This window comes from Canis lupus, chromosome 4, assembly GCF_003254725.2.
Source record: "Canis lupus dingo isolate Sandy chromosome 4, ASM325472v2, whole genome shotgun sequence".
NCBI classification, from domain to species: domain Eukaryota; kingdom Metazoa; phylum Chordata; class Mammalia; order Carnivora; family Canidae; genus Canis; species Canis lupus.
Window position 1 is genome coordinate 21,780,005 of NC_064246.1, and position 15,581 is coordinate 21,795,585.

The 15,581-nt window shown below is 49.2% G+C and overlaps 1 protein-coding gene across 5 annotated transcripts in view; it reads left to right on the forward strand.

Moving 5' to 3' along the window:
* Nucleotides 1–15,581, forward strand: part of PALD1 (phosphatase domain containing paladin 1) — a 94,371-nt gene that overhangs the window by 24,143 nt on the left and 54,647 nt on the right. Inside the window, exon 1 of one of the 5 annotated variants that reach the window (XM_025434326.3) lies at nucleotides 14,597–14,870. The exons of the other annotated variants lie outside the window; for them this stretch is intronic. The gene's annotated coding sequence lies outside the window, so the exon portion shown is untranslated. Of the gene's footprint in view, nucleotides 1–14,596; nucleotides 14,871–15,581 lie in introns of those variants that run through there. 5 annotated transcript variants of the gene reach the window in all.

The window sequence follows — 15,581 nt, forward strand, 5'->3', positions numbered from 1 at the left end:
TCTTGCCTTACCTTAAAACATTTTTTTAAAATTTTTATTTATTTCTGATAGTCACACACAGAGAGAGAGAGAGAGAGAGAGAGGCAGAGACACAGGCAGAGGGAGAAGCAGGCTCCATGCACCGGGAGCCCGACGCGGGACTCGATCCCAGGTCTCCAGGATCGCGCCCTGGGCCAAAGGCAGGCGCCAAACCGCTGCGCCACCCAGGGATCCCCACCTTAAAACATTTTTAAAAAAGATTTTATTTATTTATTGGAGAGAAAGAGAGAGAGAGCAAGCAAGAGCACGAGCATAGGGAGGGGCCGAAGGAGAGGGAGAAGCAGACATCGGGCTGACCAGGGATCCCCATATGGGGCTTGATCCCAGGACCCTGAGATCATGGCCTGAGCCACTCAACCGCTCGAGCCACCCAGGTGCCCCTAAAAAAGTTATATGGAAGCATATGAACCATAAAATCCATGTATTCTCAGTGCACAGCTGCATGAGTGCTGGTAAGTGCCAGGGACATGCAGCTACCACCTTGGTCAAGTCTGAGAGCACGTCACCATCTGGAAGGTTCCTCGAGCTCTGCTGCAGCCAGTCCACTCCCACCCCTGGCACTGGGCCCACTTATATCCTTTCTGTCCCTCTGGTTTTGCTTTTTTTAGATTGTCACGTAAATGGACTCACATCATAGGTAGTCTCCTGTCTGACGTCTTTGCTCCACGTGGTGTTGAGATGTGCCCACATTGCTGGACGTTTCGGCTGTGCCTGCCTTTTTGACTGCTGAGTAGAATTTCTGGGTGTGGGGGGACTGCTTATCAGGTTCCCAGGGGATGCCTGCCTCCCCTGCTTTTGAAATTTTTTTTTTAAGATTTTATTTATTTATTCATAAGAGGACACACAGAGAGAGGCAGAGACACAGGCAGAGGGAGAGGCAGGCTCCCCGCAGGGACCCCGAAGTGGGGACCCGATCCTGGGACCTTAGGACCAATCCCTGGGCTGAAGACAGATGCTCAACCACTGAGCCACCCAGGCATCCCTGAAAATGCTTTCTTTTTTCTTTTTTTTTTTAATTTTTAATTTAATTTTATTTATTTATGATAGCCACACAGTGAGAGAGAGAGAGAGAGGCAGAGACATAGGCAGAGGGAGAAGCAGGCTCCATGCACCGGGAGCCCGACGTGGGATTCGATCCCGGGTCTCCAGGATCGCGCCCTGGGCCAAAGGCAGGCGCTAAACCACTGCGCCACCCAGGCATCCCTGAAAATGCTTTCTAATAAAAAAGAATATAAAGTAATTTATGAAAGATTCAAGTAGCAGCTTCGTACAGAGAGAGTAAAACAGACCCCACCCCTGCCCCACTTCCTCTCTTCGCCGGAGATAACACCGTCAGCGGTTTGCTGAGTATCCATCCACTTTGCTTCCGTGCCTCTGTGACTTTGTGTAGTGTTGATTTGGGGGTGTCAGTCACACTGGTCCATGACCCTGGGGCCTGCTTTTTCACTCCTTAGCCATTGCTCTTAGGGAGGGTCCCAGCACTGCCATTGGTGCTTCACGTACCCTCCCTGGGAGCCGTACCCTGAGAGCCAGAGGGCCCAGAGATGGGGGCCTGGGCCACGGGAGCAGGTGTCCCTGCCCTCTGGCTCTGGCTGGGGCTCAGCCAGGCTTTGGGGAGACAGGATGCAGGCTTCCTGCAGGTGGTCCATTCAGATCAGGTTTCTGGAGGAGGGAGGCATTGGGACACAAGAGATCAGACTGTCCTGGGGTGGGTGCGTGGTAGTTGGGCATCTGGGTGGGTGTGCGTTCCTGCTGCCGTCACTACCGCCTCCCACTGGGGGCAGCCGCAGGGGCTCCCTTTTCCTGGCTCCGTGGCGTATCGCTGGAAGGAGTAGGCCCAAGGAGAGGGTGATTTGTTGGACGACCAAAAAGGGACCCTGGAGGCCTCCCTTCTTGTTGTGGTGAAAATGCACCTTGTTGAGGTGACAGGAGCCCTTGGGTGTGCGGGTGTGCGGGTACAGGGCGGGGATGTCTGTGGCCTCCTGAGGAAGAGCAGCCTCCTGTGCCCACATTTGCATGAGCCTGGCTCTACGACTCCCCGCCCCCCCAGATTGGGTCATGGAGGCTCTGCATCTGTTGTCCTGCTTCTTTCCTTGCTCATTGTCATCTGCATATAAATGATTGAATTTCTGTGCATATTCACTAACATAGATTGTTTTAAAATTTTTTAAAAAAATTTATTTATGATAGTCACAGAGAGAGAGAGAGAGAGAGAGAGAGAGAGAGAGAGAGACAGGCAGAGGGAGAAGCAGGCTCCATGCACCGGGAGCCCGACGTGGGATTTGATCCCGGGTCTCCAGGATCGCGCCCTGGGCCAAAGGCAGGCGCCAAACCGCTGCGCCACCCAGGGATCCCTAACATAGATTGTTTTAATCATTTTAAAGTTTCTCCTAGTTTAATAATTCAAAATTACTGTTATTGTATGAGGTGAGCTCCATGAGATGGGAGTTGTGTTCCAGGATGGGCTTGTCTTGTGACTTCAGGTTTCATGTCTCCTTCTCTGAGCCCTTGGGGATGGTTTTAGGAGGAGGGAGAGGGGAGTGAGCCTGGGAGGGAAGCTAGCAACAGGTGGGTTTCCTGATTTCCCTGTGATTTCTCCAGCTTAGTGCTGCTCAAACCTGGGTAACATGTGGACCCTTCCCCTTGTAAAAATAGCTTTTTGAGGGGTGCTTGGAGTGGCTCAGTTGATTAAGCATCTGCCTTTAGCTCAGGTCATGATCTCAGGGTCTTGGGATCAAGTCCTTGCATTGGGCTCCCTGCTCAGTGGGGAGCCTGCTTCCTCCTCTTCCTCTGCTGCTCCCCACCATTTGTGCTCTCTTGCTTTCTCTCTCAAATAAATAAAATCTTTAAAAAATTAAAATAGTGTTTTGAGATACAATTCACATGCCATACAATTCACGAATTTAAAGCACAGGATTTGGGACGCCTCGGTGGCTCAGTGGTTGAGCGTCTGCCTTCAGCTCAGGTCATGATCCTGGGGTCCTGGGATTGAGTCCCGCATCAGGCTCCCCACAGGGAGCCTGCTTCTCCCTCTGCCTGTGTCTCTGCTTCTCTCTCTGTGTCTCTCATGAATAAATACAATCTTAAAACCCACAGAATTTAGTAGCTTTTAGTATATTCAGAGTCCTGCCTCAGTCACCGCTGTCTGATTATATTTTCATGGACCCCAGAAAGATATTCTGTGTACGTTGTCACTCCACACCCCAGCCCACTGGTCTGCTTTCTGTGTCTGTAGAATTGCTTCTTCTGGACATTTTGCATGGAATCATACAGTGTATGGGTTTTTTTTGTGGCCTCCCGTTTAAAGTTTTTATTATTTTATTATTTTATTTATTTTTTGAAAGATTTTATCTATCCATTTGAGAAAGAGAGCAAGCATGATGAGGGGAGGGGTGGAGAGAGGGAGAAGCAGACTCCCCACTGAGCAGGGAGCCCAACTCCACTCTGGGCTCCATCCCCGAGCCCTGGATCATGACCTGAGTCAAACAAAGGCAGATGCTTAACCCACCGAGCCACCCAAGTGCCCCTTGTGCACTCTTTTTTTAAAAGAAAAAAAAAGGGAATCCCTTTTTGGGGACCTGAGCCAGGATCCCAAGACCCTGACTCAGTCGGTTAAGTATCTGCCTTTGGCTCAGGTCATGATCCCGGGGTCCTGGGATCAAGTCCTGCCTGGGAATCCCTGCTCAGCGGGGGAGTCTGCTTCTCCCTCTCCTGCTCCCTCTATGCTTTCTCGTTCGCACGCTCCCAAATAAAATCTTAAAAAAAAAAAAAGAAAGTAAAAAACCTCACTTGTTGATTTAAGTTTTCTTATTAGAGTAACTGAAATGTGTACAAATATAAAACTAGATGTAAATGCCTTAGAGTTATGTAGTTTCTCCATAACCATGAAATAAATGTGAAATACCAATAAGAGGAGAAAGCCAACCCATTGCAAAGGAACAATGTTAATGTTTTGGAAGGATGTAAGCTGCACCCGAATTGCCAATGGTGGGTTGATGGTAAAGAGCTGGGTCTCTTCCCCTGCTTCTGTCACCTGAGCTTGCTGTACAGAGTGACATTAATGATGTTGGCTGGTTGGATGGTTTGGAGTGAATTCTGATCACTCACGTTAGAGCCAGCCTGCCAGTGAGTAATGTTTCGGTAGTGCCCCACTTGGTATCTGGGAAGCTGGCTTGTTGGAAGATAAGAGCGGAATAGTGGTGTTATGGAACTCTGCATCTAGTGGCTCTTAAACCCGCTTCCTGTGGGAATCAGGCATTTGGCATAGACAGAGGTGGACTTTGCTCAGTTCACGCAGATGCTGTCAACACGAACATGGTCCTGACTCCTGAGAGGAGGGCCTTTGAACTGGCCACATCCAGGCTTCCATGGGCTAGCTACCCGGTGGCTCAGCCTCCACCCCACCCCTCCTCTGTTTGGACCACCACCTTTGTTTGTACCATGTGCAATGATGTCATTTGGCCTTCACAGAAAAGGAACTCGATTGTAAACACGGAGACCGACTTCAGCCCCAAATTGCATGGTGGTGCTTGCTTATGAGGTCATTTAGACAACCCAGGGGATGTGCTCATTTTTTTTTTTTTTTTACAAATTGAAGTAAAATTCACATTAGCCCAAATTAACTGTTTTATAAACTTTTAAAAAAAATTTATTCATTTATTCATGAGAGACACAGACGGAGAGAGAGAGGGCAGAGACACAGGCAGAGGGAGAAGCAGGCCCCATGCAGGGAGCCCGACGTGGGACTCCATCCCCGGTCTCCAGGATCACGCCCTGGACTGCAGGCGGCACTAAACCGCTGAGCCTCCCGGGCTGCCCCCAAATTAACTGTTTTAAAATGCGGAGTTAAATCAGTGGCATTTTGTACATTCACAATGTTGTGCAACCAACCGTCACCTCTGTGTTAAGTCCAAAACATTTCTCACAATTTTATTTTCTTGTGGTAAGAGCACTTACCATGTGATCTACCTTCTTAATAAAAATTTAAGTGTACAGTACAGGATGACTATAGAGACAATGTTGTTCAGCAGATCTCTAGACTTACTCATATTTGCTTCACTGAAACTATGCCTGTGGATGACTAGCCCCGTTTCCCCTCCCGCTGGCCCCTGGTACCACCATTCCACTCTGCGAGTGTATGAATTTGTCTACTTTAGGTACCTCATATAAATGGAATCTGTAGCATTCGTCTGTCTGTGACTGGCTTATTTTACTTTGCATAATGTTCTCAAGGTTCATCTACCTTGTGGCACATTGCAGAATTTCCTTCTTTCTTAAGACTGAATGATACTCTGTTGTACGTACAGACCACATCTTTATCCGTTCATCCGTCAGTGAGCATCTGGGTTGCTTCCACCTCTTGGCTATTGTGAATTGTCCACAGTGAACGTGGGTATGTGAATATCTGTTTGCGATCCTGGTTTTAATTCTTTTGGGTAAATGTCCACAGAAGTGTGATTGTTGGATCTTATGGTAAATTCTATTTAAATTTTTTGAGGGACTTCGGTACCCTTTTCCAGAGCGGCTGCATCATTTTACATCCCTGCTGACCACGTGTGTGGATTCCAGTTTCTCTTCATCCTGCTAATAAAACTTGTGGCTTTTTTTTTTTTTTAAATAATAGCTGTCCTGATGGACGTTAGGTAGTTTTGATATGTATTTCCTTGATTGATGATGTCAAACATCTAAAACATTGTCTTTGCCCCAAAAGGAAACCCCCTGTCTTGTAAGCAGTCACTGGGGATCACCCTGCCCTCCACCCCTCTTCCCAGCTTCTGGTAACCGCTAATCTGCATTTTGCCTCTGTGGGTTCACCTGTTGGATTATATAATATGTGACTTTTTGTGTCTGGCTTCTTTCCCTTGGAATCATGTTATCAAGCAAGGTGCACATGTGCTATAGCATGTAGCCATGCTTCCTTTTTTTTTTTTTTTTTTTTTTTTAATAGCTGAATAAGAAAGCCATTGTATGGAGAGACCACATTTTGTTTATCCACGTATCAGTTCAGGGACACTTGGATTGTTTCCACCTTTCGCCAGCTGTGAATGGGGCTTCTGTGAACATGGGTGTGCAAGCATTTGTTTGGATACCTCTTTTCAGTTCTCTTGGGTATATACCTCGAATGGCATTTCTGGGTCATATGGTAACTGTGTGTTTAACTTTTTGGGTTTGATATTTGCAGTCAGACAGCGGTGATGGTTGCGCAACATTTTGTGAATGTATGAAATGCCACCAAATTGTACTTCAAAAGGGTGAATTTTATGGTATGTGAATTAAATCCCGATTAAAAAAAAAAGAGAGAGAGAGAGAGAGCTCACAGATCCCAGAGCACACATCGTGGAGTCTGGATTAAGTTGTGTTGCCAATGCCTGAAAACCCACAGCCCTGCATTGCCTCGTGGGTCCTGCAGACTTCCTGCGTGGTGCAGATGTGGGGCCTGAGCCCCATGGTCCTTGCTTGGGGTGGTAGGTGGGAACTACAGGAACCAAATGGGCTAGCTTCCCACCCGCCCTCCTCCTCAGCTCATTCCGTGTCTTTCTGGCGTCTAAATGACAGGTGTCCACTGTAGAATCTGCTTCTCTCAGTTTCCCTACCTTGGCCGTGGCCCAGGCTCTGTGGGCAGTGAAGCCTGTAGGCATGCTGTGCTGGCTTCTCCACATTGGCCTTAAAACCAGTTTGTCCTTCTTCACGGGTCTCCAGGGCCTGCTGCAGGATTTTGTTCTGCATCTTCCGCTCCTAGAATAATTCCTCCTGCATGGTAGGTGCTCCAGGGGCATCCGTCGAATGTCTGCAGGAAGCACGTATGAGTTAGCCCATTTTATAGATGAAGAAGCTGAGTCTCAGGTTGCCCTGACTAGTCTCTGGACTCCCACCCAGCCAGTTCACTGCTGTATGCTGAGCCATGATTTCAGCCTCCTTCTCCCTCTGTCCCTGTTTCCAGGGAACGCCAAGCCACATCATGGGGGTTGAGCCTTCACAGCTCCCCTTAGCAAGTTGGCCTGATTGGTATGGTGATTATGGAGGTGACACTTGTGTCTCCTGGCATTTGTGCAGAAATGGTGGTAACAGGCTGTCCCCGCTTGTTGAGTGCTCCCTCTGTGCAAACCGAGCTTAGCAAATTAGGTGAATTTATTTCTCTCTTAAATCTCACAGTAGCATCCTGAGGCCGGGAGCAGAGGCACTGTCATCGACCCCACTCCACAGACAAGGACGTGGAGAGATTTTATATGGTCGGAAAGGACAAAGATTGATGACTTCTTGAACTGGTGAAGATGGGAGGAAACCGGCTCTTTTCAGCCATGCTGGCTGCTGGGCAAAATGCTACTGCCTTTTGGAAAAATAAGACTACAGAGTCTACTGTGGTTTTATTTTTTTATTTTTATTTTTTAAAGATTTTATTTATTCATGAGAGACAGAGAGAGAGAGAGAGGCAGAGACACAGGCAGAGGGAGGAGCAAGCTCCATGCAAGGAGCCCGATGCAGGACTCGAACCCAGGACTCCAGGATCACGCCCTGGGCCGAAGGCAGGCGCTAAACCACTGAGCCACCCAGGGATCCCCCTACTGTGGTTTTAAATGCACAGGCCTTTCTATCTCAGCAATATGAGTTTCGGTGGCCTGTGCTACAGATGTGCACTATCAGGATGGAAGGCCGTGTGCACGGGGATTTTGCAGCAGTTCGCTGGAGACCACATGCTCTTCCTTTCAGTTCCGAGTTACCCCTGCCCCAGGGCATTTGCCCGTGCTGTTCTGTCTGCCTGGAGTGCTTGCCCCTGTGGCTGGAACCTTCCCTGTCTTCGGATCTCATAGCATAGACCTTCCGTGACCGTGGTCCTTTCCCTCATTTTCCATCTGAGCTTCTCAGTCCCTTGGCGTCCACGTCATGATGCATATAACGTATACACGTGTCATCATTGTATTTCTTGGTTGACTCCTTCGTCCTTCCATCCCTCTCGCCCTCTCTTTTCTCTCTCTTGTGGGAATGTCGGTTCCGTGAAGGGACAGGACTGTGTCTGGCTGATTGACATGGTCGATGCTTAGTAGCTGTTACTTGAATGAGCAGTACCGCAGTCAGTGGCCTGCCCTGTCAGCAGACAGGGTGGGAGGTCTGTGTATGAACCGGAGGGGTGTTCGTGTTGTCTACTTAAGGGTTTGAGAAGCCTTGTTGCAGGAGGATGTTTTTAAGAGGTGGCCTCAAGGAGGATGGGAAGGGCATAAACCTTTTCTTTATGCGTCTTCACCTGGTTTGGACAGTAAATACAAATACACCCGTAATAAAAAATCTGGCCAACACCACCAAAAATAAACCGAGCAAGGAAAAAAAAATGGACCCAGTCAGAGGGAGCCTTAGGATTTGAACCCTGGTCCTTCTGTCTCACAGCCCATGTTCTTATCGCCACCCAACCCTGTCCACATGCGCACTCAGCAGAGCCTCACCGTGGTCCTCAGAGGAAGACAGAGTAGGAGTTATCGCTGTTGGCATTTTTATTTATTTATTTATTTATTTATTTATTTATTTTTTATTTATTTTTTATTTATTTATTTATTTATTTAGGCATTTTATTTTAAATTGAGGTCTCATTTACAGACGGTAAATTGGGCACAGTTTGAGAAGGATGCAGGTGTATTTCACCTGTGTGACCCCTACCCTGACCAAGATAGAGAACGTTTTCAGTGCCCTGGAAGGTTCCCTGGGGCCTCTTCCCAGTCCGTTACCTGAGCCCCACTCTCAAGTGTCTGTGCTTTGGAGTGCCTACCAAGGGTTAGTCTTACTTGCTCTTGAACTTTCTGTAAATGGCACCAGAGAAAATGAGCTGTTTTTTGTTAAAAAGATTTTATTTATTTATTCATCAGAGACACAGAGAGAGAGGCAGAGGGAGAAGCAGGCTCCATGCAGGGAGCCCGATGTGGGACTCGATCCTGGAACCCCAGGATCACACCCTGAGCCAAAGGCAGACGCTCAACCGCTGAGCCACCCAGGTGCCCCAGAATGTGAACTGTTTTTATCTGGATTTTTCTGGCTTCTTTCTGTTGGCATCAACTCTATAAGATTCATCTGTGATCCTGTAGGCCTCGGCGGGTTGTCCCTTTCCGTTGCTCTGTAGTGTTCCGTTGTAGAGGCGTTACCACCTCACATTGGTTTTTCCCTGTAGATGGACTTTCAGTGTGTTTCCAGCTTCTAGTGATGGCGAGAAAAGCTGCTGAACACTCCTGCTCGTCTTGTGGTGGACGCACACACTTCTGTAGGATGTATGGCCATTGGGTGGTGGGATAGAGGCTCATTCTACCAAGAAGGAAGCTAAGGAGTCTTCAAAAGACCCAGAGGGGAAGTGACTTGCCCAGGGTCACACAGTGACTCACGATGGACCTCAGCCAGTCTACCCCTCCCCCCACCGGCCCTCTCACTCCTGTTCTTACCCACCTACTACTCCCTAGAGGTGGCCTGCTTCTCACCCAAGCCCTATGAGTAGGGTTGTCAGGCAGAGGTCAGGGGGCTTCTGGAGGGTCATATTTCTAGGTCTTCTTACACGGGGTGTGTCCAGTAAGCAGTTCTTGTTCACACCCCTCCTTCCCCATTGCTGGCCCTGGAGATGGTGGGCAGGCTGCAGTTTACCTTCCAGGGTGGTGGGTGCTGGGGTTCATAAGGAGCCATTGTTACTGGATGTTGGTGCCTGGGCTGGCCAGACACAGGTGGGATTGGCCTGTGAGGGCTGCTCTGGTGTCTTTGGCCTTGGGAGTGTGTGTGTGTGTGTGTGTGTGTGTGTGTGTGCCAGTGTGTGCACACACAGGCACGAGGTGTGAGAGGGGCCCTGCATCTCTCACACTTACTGTGCTCCTGGTGGGTGCAGGAGCCTGGGGCTGCCTCGCCCAGACCCCATCATGTCCTGGGAGGAGCCTGGCTGAGTGGGCTCAGGGGCTGCCTCCCCTCCCAGCCCAGCCGGGTCCAGGAGGCAATGCGTGCCCCTCTTTCCTCAGCACCCAGCACTCGGGTCTCTGATGGCACCAGCTCCCTGGGAGGTGGCACCTTCTGCTTTTTGCATGCCTGTCCTGCCTCTTGACCCTGGACTATCCAAGGACAGGGACAAATCTTAATATGGGCATCACAACCCCCCCCCCTTTTTTTTGGAATGAGCCCTTTTTAAAAAATTGAGATGAAATATATGTACCATAAAATGTACCCCTTTAATCATTTTTAATTGTACAGATCAATAGCATTACGTACATTCACGCCGTTGTATAGCCATTATCGTCATGTCCAGAACTTTTTCCTCTTCTGAAGCTGAAACTTTGTGCCTTCTAAACACTAACTTCCCATTACCCTCCCTACCCCGACCCCTGGCAGCCACCCTTCTAACTTTCTATCTCTGTGCTTTGACTATGCTAAGTCCCTCATGTAGGTGGAATTATACAATGTTTGTCCTTTCGTGTCTGGCTTATTTAAACATTTAGCATAATATCTTCAAGGCTCATCTGTGTTGTAGCATGTGTCAGAATTTCATTCTTTTTTTTTTTTTGAGGCTATAATTGTTCTTTTGAGCTCATTTTATTTATTTAATTTTATTTAAAAAATATTTTATTGATTTATTTGAGAGACAGCACAAGCAGGTGGGAGAGTGGGCTGGGGCAGAGGGAGAGGGAGAAGCAGACTCCCTACAATGAGCAGGGAGCCCAGGGTGGGGCTTGATCCTGACTGAGATCCTGAGATCATGACCGGAGCTGAAGCCATCCAGGTACCCCTGAGTTTATTTGAAACATACCTCGGAGCTTTTAATCTGCTAAGCCACCCAGGTACCCCTGAGCTTATTTGAAACGTAGCTCGGAGCTTCAGGACTGAGCGAGGGGGTCAGCTTGATGGTAGGAGTGGGAATTGATAATATTTGTTCACATTTCCCAGGTGCCAGCCCTTTCCCCACATTGTCTCCTGTAATCCTCAGCACATCCTTATGAAGCAGGTTCCAATATTATCCTCATTTTACACATCAGGGGGTTAGGCTCCGAGAAGTTCGGTACCTTGGGCAAGGTCACACAGCAAGTCGGGGGTCAGCCAGGATCGGACACCAGGTCAGCCTGGCTGCACAACCTGTGCTCTGCATTCCCACCCCCGTTGCAGCACCCAGGCCAGGCTCGGCCTCATTTCCTTGAATCCTTCTCATCACCTCTCTGCAGCTGAGTGTGGAGCTGATTGGTGCCAGCTGGAGCTGAGCAGGGGGTGGCAGCGGCCTCCCCTCCCTGGCCGGGTCCTCAGTCCTGGGCCCCAGCATCGGTCGAGAGCCCAGCTCTGCAGCAGCCCCCCTGGCGAGGCAGGGTCTGCAGGGAAGTGGTCCCCGCTGCCCCCAGTGCAGGCCGGGCAGGGGCTGCTGGGCCTAGGGCGGCGGATGGCAGGATGTCACTCTTGGCAGGACTTTCCCTGGACAAACAGCTACCAGAAGCTTCTGGATCAAGAGGATAGATAAACAGGAAGAGGGAGAAACTTGAAAATATTTTTCTTCCCCTGCCGTGCCCTACTGTTTTCTCCCTGCCCTTCCCTTGGTTCCTGGAGGTTTGGGGTGGGAAGACTCTTCCCCCGCCAGAAACCGCCCAGAGGCCTGGAGAGCCCCAGCTTTTGGGTTTCAGGTTTTGTTTTGCTTGAAGGGCTGGGAGAAGCCTGGGTGTGAGGGCCAGGTGGGCCCGAGTTTGAATCCTGGCTCTGCTGCTGCTTTGCCATGTGACCCAGGCCAGCTCACTCCGCCTGCCCGTGGGTCAGTGTGGCCGTGACACACCGTCTGCATCCGATGGATGCGGAGGCACAGAGAAGTGAAGTGTTTCTGTCAAGATCACGCAGCCGGTGGTCATGGCGCTGAGGCTGGCGCCTTCGGTGTCGTCGGCGCCCTGCTGTGTCACGGTCTGGCATGCGATGCACACCTCGGCTCACAGTGTGTGGGTACTATGGATTTCCTTCCCTCTCCTTTACAGAGAAGCCCAGTGTAGCTGGGGATCCTGGGTGGAGGTGGGGGGCACGGTGAGGCCTGCTGAGCTGTGGGCCTCAGGGGTCCCAGAGTAATAACAAGCCCTTGCTGAGGTGGTTCCCTGGGTGTTGCCTCTTCCGTGCAGCCCTCTTAGGCTGACACACGGGCACCATCGTGCAGCTCTACTCACACCCCAGTCTGCATAGCACATCTCACCCCATAGAGCAATATCCTGACTCTCTGGCACGGTCTCCAAGGCAGTTGGGGTTCAGCCCAACCCCACCCCATCCTGTATTCTGGCCTCACAAGTACCATAATACTTGGACTTAATACTCTGTACAGCGCCAAGCATCTCTTTTTCTCTGTGCAGTTTCCTCCCTGCAGAATGCTTTTCTTGTCCGTCAAATGTTGCTCCTCTTTTAAGTAGCAGCTCAGTGGTCTCCTCTTCCAGGAAGTCTTCCCTGAGTTCCTGACCTTGAATTAACATCTCCCTTCTCCGTGCAGCTCAGTGTAGTGGGGAAGGTCCTGGAGTCCCTGTCTCGTGGACAGCCTCTCTGAGCCTCAGTTTCCTCATCCGTGGATTGGGGATACCAGGAGTGGGGGAGAGGAGAAAGCCTGGATTCTCCTGCCCTGGCTCGTGTGGAGTTGGCAAGAGCCCAGGGAAGCATGGCCCTCTCAGGGTTAACTCCTTGCCACGTGAGGGACGGAAGTGAGGGCGACACTGTGAAATGAAGTCACTTCCCTGCCTGGGGAAGTGTGCCATGTGGCTGGCCTTCTGCAGTAAATCCTGTTTCCTCCTTGGCCTCCGTGTGCCCACCCACTCCTGGCTCCCATGACCCCGAAGGTCCCCAGCAGGTGGGGCTCCCGGTGGAATGTTGGCCTGTCATTCATCCGGCGAGGTCACTTCCTGTCTGGATCCGCCACCCACCTTTCCTGCCGTGGCCCTCCACGTGGAGGTTTCATGGGGATGATGGGTGTGGATTCCAAGGGAGGCTACCCGAGGTCAAATCCAGTGTGTGGCACGCACCGTCTGGTGGGGGCACTGATGGCCGGGGAGGCTCTCTGGGCATCTCCCAGGGCTGTCACTCAGCCTCCTGGGCCCCCATTTCTTCTTCTGTGGAAACTGGGAGAACCTGTGTGTCAGATGTGCTCTGGGCCCTGACTGGGTCAGGCTGGGACATCTGTAACCTCATTTAACCCTTTTTCCACTACAGGGAAACTGAGGCTAAGGAGGTGGCCCAGGCCTCTGGTAGGGGGACAGGGCTGGGGTCTACCCAGGGCTTTCTGATTCCTATATCCGAATGATTTCCGTGGGCAAGTGTTTAGCAAAAGCCGTTGGCGGCAATTCAGGACCACCCTCAGTTGCCTGAGCTTTTCCAGTGGGGTCAGGGGCTCTTCAGGCTGTAGGGTTGACACACAAACCGGATTGCGGTTGTCAGCGGCCATACTGTGCAGTTCTTGGGCTTGTCTCTTTTTTCTTTTTTTAAAGATTTTAATTTTTTAAGATAATATTTATTTATTTGACAGAGAGAGAGAGAGAGAGAGAACACAAATAAGGGCAGTGGCAAGTAGAGGCAGAGGGAGAAGCAGACCCCCTGCTGGGCAGGGAGCCCAATGGACATGGGACTCGATCTCAGGACTCCAGAATCATGACCTGAGCTGAAGGCAGATGCTTAACTGACTGAGCCACCCAGGTGCCCCATTCCTTCTTTTTTTCTATTAATAATATATGTTCATTCATCATAGAAACATCAGAGAGGGGTTCCTGAATGCCACAGTCAGTCAAGCATCCGACTCTTGGTTTTAGCTCAGGTCATGATCTTGGGTCCTGGGATTAAGACCTGTGGTAGGCTCCATGCTCAGTGGGGGGGTCTGGTTGACACTCTCTCTCAAATAAATAAATAAATAAATAAATAAATAAATAAATAAATAAATAAATAAATCTTAAAAAAAGAAACGTCAGAGAAAATAAAGATATGCAGGAAGATTAGAAGAACCATCTGTGACTCCACTTTGCAGCGATAACCACAGCTCGCCATGGACAGTTCACCATGCACGTTTTGAGATGTATCTTTCTGGAGATTTTTCCTCTCTGTGTGTGTGTGTGTGTGTGTGTACACTTTGCCTTTTTTTGGTGACTAAACATACAATAGACATTTTCCTATGTAAGTAAACTGTTACTTCTTATTTTTGAAACTTCTAAGTTGGAGTTTCACATGCCCAGAAAAGGACGCCCATCGCAAGTACATGCTCTGATTACACAAAATGAGCACAGCCTTCAGAGCCTCCCCCCAAGTCAAGGAACAGAAGTGTTCCAGAACCCTGGATCCCCACACCTCACCGCCGTCCCTTCCTTCCTGCTCCAGATGGGACATCTTGTCTGACTTCCAACACCATAGATTAGTTCGGCCTGTGTTTGAGTTTTAGATGAAGGGAATCAGACAGTGTTTGTTGATGTTGGCTTCTTTCCCTCCACATTCTGTTAAGTGACGGCCATCTGACACTCTATCCATTTTAATGACTGCGTGATGACGTCTGCGATACATTGGACTTTGACCACTGTTCATGTGAAAGATGTTCTCAGTCTTTGGCTAAACTAGGCAAAGCTGTGTCGAACATTTTTGTGGCCATATCTCTGATTATTTGCATTGACTCAACGGATAGGAAACTTGGCTGGATCAAAGAGTTGCGTGCTCTTAAGGTATTTTAGAATTATTGCCGGATTAGCTGCTAGGGAGCAGTGCCAGGTTGCATCCTGCCTGGTGCTTCAGGGAGAGCCCACCCATCCTGGCACCCATGCTGACACAGGGTGTGTCCTGCTGTTGTACCTGTGACACCATGATAGGCAAGACGTGGCGTTTCGTCGTTTCCAGTTTTCAAATTACAAGTAAGGTTGAACATCTTTTTCTGACATTCATTGTCCATTTGTATTTCTGGATTGGGCTTTTGGGGTTTCTTGGGTCTGTTACAGTCTCAAGATATACTTGGTTTCTGGTTTGGAAAAAAAGCTGTATTGAATATGATAAATAATAAAAAACTGTCAAAAATATCTTTATCCAGTTTGCCATTTGCCTTTCAGCTTCGTGGTTTTTCTGTGTTGGTTAAAAGCTGGTCATTTTATTTATTTATTTTTTTTAAGATTTTTAAAAAATTTTTTATTTATTTATGATAGAGAGAGAGAGGCAGAGACACAGGCAGAGGGAGAAGCAGGCTCCATGCACCGGGAGCCCAATGTGGGATTCGATCCCGGGTCTCCAGGATCGTGCCCTGGGCCAAAGGCAGGCGCCAAACCACTGCGCCACCCAGGGATCCCAAAAGCTGGTCATTTTAAAAAAGATTTTTATTTTTCCAGTAATCAACGTGGGGCTTGAACTCACAACCTTGAGATCAAGAGCTCCACCGACTGAGCCAGCCAGGCACCCCAAAGCTGACCATGTTTTATGTAGTCTGATCTACTGATGTTTACCTGTATGTCTTCCCTAGCATTTTGTATAGAAAGTTCTTTTCTGCCCCCAAACTGTCTTCTTTCACTTATGTGTGTGTGTTTTTTTTTTTTTTTTTTTTTTTTTTTTTTTTTTTTTTTTTTAGTAAGTCATTA